We start from the raw sequence: 5,011 nt of genomic DNA, 5'->3' as shown, positions 1-5,011 counted from the left end.
AGGTATTTATAACTTTTGGGGACTTTGATCGCCGTGAACGGCCGGCCGGTAGCGGCCGGCCGTTCACGGCGATCGGGCCGGTGGCACCTGGCCACCATTACTTTTTACAGTAATGGCGGTCGGTGCCGTCCTCGGACAGCACCGACCGCCATTTTTTCCGGGTCATCGGGTCACCGATGACCCGGAAAGGTTCCGATCGCCGCTATTGGCTGATCTGAACTGATAAGCCAATAGCGGCGATCGTCGGCATGGGGGGGGTTAACAACCCCCCATGCCGACAGGGAGAGATGGCCTGCAGTGTATTTCTGCAGGCCATCTCTCCCGATCGCATGCGGCCGGTCCGCGGCGCCCTCTTAAAGGACCCGCATACCGGTACGTCATGGGTCCTTAAGTGACAGTGATCCATGACGTACCGGTACGACATGGGTCCTTAAAGTGTCACTGTCGTGATTTTTTTTTTTTGCAGAAATCAATAGTCCAGGCGATTTTAAGAAACTTTGTAATTGGGTTTATTATCCGAAAAATGCATTTTTATCATGAAAAAGCAGTTTGAAGCTCTCCCCCCTGTCTTCATTGTTCTCCTATGGAGAGAGCTAAAGAAAAGACCAAAACAGGACAACAAAGAGTTAATCTACAAATCCCTCACCCGTTATCTGTTCTGACCATCACCAGTGACCTGTCTGAGCTCAGATTACAGCTGTCACCCAGCTCCGTGCCTGTAATCCTCTGTTATCTGCTTTCTGCTGCCGGCTAACTCCCTCCTTCCTCCTCCCCCCTCCCCTCTCCCTAGAGCAGACAGGGGACGTCTCCTGCAACAAGTCACAGTTTTCTGATTTTTCAGAGTGGATGAAAAAGAGGAAGGAGGGGGGGGACCTGGGAAAAGGCTTTTTACATGCAGATAATGGCAGATTTGGCTAATAAACCCAATTACAAAGTTTCTTAAAATCGCCTGGACTATTGATTTCTGCAAAAAAAAAAAATACGACAGTGACTCTTTAAGAGGTTAAAGCATCACTGAGCTATAAGCGCATAAAGTGAGACAGGTCAGATTTTGAAAAATGAGCCTGGTCATTAAAGGGGTATTCCCCCCAAAATCTTTTTTACACTATGTAAAAGCCCACCCCCAGTTTCACATATGGGCCAATACAAGTTATGATGTGTTCTGTGTCCTTTTGCTGCTTTTCCTGTCTCCTCACCCAAGTTGCAGGCAGAGAATGAGCTCAGTCCAATCCACCCCGACACGCTCCCTCTCCTGGCCCCCACCCTCTGAGTCGGAGTCACGTATCCTCCCTCCCTCCCTTCAATAGGCTGAAGTGAGGACACCTGACAGCCCCTGCTGCGAAGTCTATCTCCACCTCCCTCAGTCTCCTCACTGTGTCGCCTGGTCTGGTCTTGTGCTGATCCGGGTCCCTGGCAGCTGTCACTCCCTCCACTGTTTCTTTAGTCTCCTCACTGTATGTAGCTCCATCCTCAGCAGCTCTCCCCCCTCCTCCCCCCATGCTGATAACTTTCTTCCTCACTGTGTATCTCGGTCTGGGCAGCTCTCCCCCTCCCCCTGGCTTTTATCTCTCATTCTCTGACTGAAGCCCCAGACTCTCTTTCATTTGCATAAAGCTGTGGCTGTTAGAGACTGGACTGCAGGAGACCAAGGGAGAATGAGAGTGAGAAGCATGGGTCGGGGGAGGGGGTGTTTGCTGTCATGGACAGAGCTACACAGCCCAAACAGTGATCCTGCAGCAGGGCTGGGAAGGGTGTCAGCTGTCAGAGAGACCTGGCCAGGAGCTGCTGCACATCAGTCTCCCTCTCTGACTGCTCTATGGCAATGATACCTAGCCCCCCTTCCCTCATGCAATGTAGTAATGAGGAGCAGTTGGCAGAAAAGCTAAGAGAAGAACTGCATGATGGGTAATGTAGTTTCCTGGCCGGCGCCATCTTGGATATAAAGAGGCCTTTTAGAAAAACTTTTAACCCAGGAATGTCAGCAGCTAGAAAGATGGGGGACGGCTCAAAACGCTCAGGGGGACTTGGTAAGTGAGACCAGTTAGGTTTGGGAGCATTTCATTTTTTAGCCCTTGGGGGGAATACCCCTTTAAGGCCCAAACAGGCTTGGTCCCTAAGTGGTTAGGAAATTTCTGCATTAAAAGTCTCCCTGGACTGCTTTGAGTATACCGGGTCTAAGCTGTTGTCCCCTTCAAGCCGTAACTGAACAAAATCGCCAGGGTTTATATCTCTGAGGATTCTGTCCAGTAGAGAATGAATGCCCTCGTGAACGGAGGCAACAGCACCCACAAACGATTGTATGCGGTCTAGATTCACAAATCTAAAGTGATCAGTATACTCAACAGCATCAAAACCATTTAGGTTTCTCTGTCTATGAAAGAAGTGTTCCAGTATAGCAGAGTTATCAGCACCATGAACAGCGTTTTCTGACTGTGTGCAGTTTTGTTGTTGTTGTAGGTCTGTTTGGTGTTCTGTATTCTCACTCATCCTGTTAACCATAAATGCATTACTTGGGCCTTCTAAAGGGTCGCTATAATCTTGTGTATTTTGTTGTTGTAGTAGTGTTGGCTGGTGTGTATTCTGCTCACTCATCCTGTTAATCATACAGGAATTACTTGGGCCTTCTAAAGGGTTGCTATAATCTTGTGTATTTTGCTGTTGCAGTGTAGCATCCTCCCCAGTGTTTGATTCACACAGTTGTGGTGTACTGCTGTGTGTTGATACAGATACCCTGTTAGTCCTATGACCAGTCCTGCTCATTCTGACACATGAAGCTTTTTTAGATTTAGCCAGGATTTTAACAGTTCGTTTTACAGCCCTCGATCTTTTAAGACGAATCGATTTCTGCTTGTGAATTTTATTCGATCCGCCACCGTCCATGCCTAGTCATAAGGGTTGGTGCGGACTTCTCAGAAACAAAGTCTCAGGGATTATTAGACTGGTCTCCACTAGAGAAACCATTTGATGGTGTAATTCTGCTAATTGTATTTGGAGGGTGTGGCTGTGCATACTCATACTCAACTCCGTATATCGTTGCAGTATATATGATAACCGACTGCGCAAATCAATAAAGTAAACGGTTAAATCACCCATTTTACTCATTAAACATAATGACTCTGTAGGCCATTGACCACGTTCAACACTAGCTGAACAAACTGAAAGCTTTGGAGTTCTCAGAACCAGACTCTCTGGCATTTTTAGTTTAGACGTTATTAGAGAAGTCATTTCTTGCCTCAGTTCAGCCATCTGCTTGATTTTGTTGTGATCTGGCATACAGAGACACAATATTGAGTATCTATTCAATATATACGTTAAGTGATTGCGCAAATCAATAAAGTAAATGCTTAAACCAGCCATTTCACTTAATAAGAATAATGATTCTGTCGGCCATTGGCCGCGGTTAACAGTAGGGGACCAAACACTACAAGCCGTTGCTGCGTTATCTGGTTGTGTGTTTAAAGAGTGTTCTGTATCACAAACCCTATTATTGTTTGGAATTATGGAGTGTTGCTTACCGGCGGTGTCTTGGTCTACTCTGATATCATCCAATTCAGGAATTCCGGGTAGCAGCATGGTTGCTATAGAATCATTTTGTTGGTTCTGTACAGGTTGCGCGGCGCTGGGCTCTTTTTCTGCAACATGTTTAAGAGGCCTCTTTTTGTGCAAGATGTTTTGAGGAGCCTTTCCATGCATGCTGCCAAATCTTGAAAGAGGCGTAGAAGTTTTACACGGCGCCATTACAACAGACATTGGGCTGAGGATCTCTGCAGGGGTCGGCATGTACACATGTCCCGCCATCGGTTGATTCGCTCCTGATGTCAATGCTTCTCTATGATTACTTCTGGTTATTATGCCTAATAGAAAGTGTAAGACAGTTTAAGACACAGAGAGACAGGACACAGCTCAAATTTATAAAAAATAAAAAAACACATGCCAGAAGGGGGATTCGAACCCACGCAGATACAAATCCATTGGATCTCAAGTCCAGCGCCTTAACCGCTCTGCCATCCTGACTTGTCAGTCATGATACAGCAGAGAAAGGATTCCCAAAAATCACAGACCCATACGTATTTACAAAACAAGTAGTGTATACATATATATTTTACTTACACGGCTGATTAGCAGTGGTAGACCCCTGCGTATCCCGCGTATGAGTAGAGGGATTAGCAAGCATAATCTCAGCAATTGTGTCTGATGTAGATTCCTCATTAAAGGTGAGTTTTCTAGGTTTAGTAAATTCCAACTCTGCAGAGATATTTAAGATAGCTGAAAATACACACTGTACCAGTCATCACTACATATTTTAAACAACAGTAATACTTTTTCCAATATTACCTTTTTTTTTAGAGCTAGAGACATCTGTACCACTGGATACCCTGTCACTCGCCACAAGCTCACTCACTTCTGATTCCAATCGATTTGCAATATCTGTGTAAAACATGGTGTACAAGCCAAAAAGACAGAAATGGCTGCACATCGCACCCATGGCTGACACGAAAGTTTAATTAGCTACATTTAAAACCAACATCAGAAGTTAGTATATAATTTGGCTAAACCATATTGCCTCATGTACCACGTGCAGGTCTTCTGATACACATGAGTCCCTAACCAAAAAACATCACTGTGCCGGTCAGCGACCGCAATCCCCGAAAAGCGTGCGCAAGCAGAGAAGGGGGGCCACGGATTGGCCCTGCAACCCCATTGCCACAGGACCAGACCCTAAAGGGCCCCCCCCAGTTCTCCCTCTCTGAACAGCTCGCACTCCTTTATAATAGATGGTAGATGAAGTGTCGGATCCTCGGGGTAGGCGGGGACCACAGGAGCCAGAATGACGGCGCTTCACGGCTTCAGGTTTAATGAAGTAAAACGATGAATTTTAATGGTCTCATAAACAACGCGTTTCGAGGCATAAATTGCCCCTTTGTCAAGTAGGAGAGACATAGTGTATCATAGGCAGAGGGTCCTTTATATATATGCCAAAGTATCTGTTTGGCAGGAAATTGTAAAAAAG

General features: G+C 46.0%; 1 non-coding gene across 1 annotated transcript; it reads right to left on the bottom strand.

The window, feature by feature from the left end:
• Positions 1–3,931: 3,931 nt before the first annotated feature.
• On the bottom strand, positions 3,932–4,014 carry TRNAS-UGA (transfer RNA serine (anticodon UGA)). Its single transcript has one exon. It is a non-coding gene; the product is annotated as a tRNA-Ser (tRNA).
• Positions 4,015–5,011: the final 997 nt, after the last annotated feature.

This window comes from Dendropsophus ebraccatus, chromosome 1 (assembly GCF_027789765.1).
Source record: "Dendropsophus ebraccatus isolate aDenEbr1 chromosome 1, aDenEbr1.pat, whole genome shotgun sequence".
Taxonomy (NCBI): domain Eukaryota; kingdom Metazoa; phylum Chordata; class Amphibia; order Anura; family Hylidae; genus Dendropsophus; species Dendropsophus ebraccatus.
This window is presented reverse-complemented; position numbering and strand designations above follow the sequence as displayed.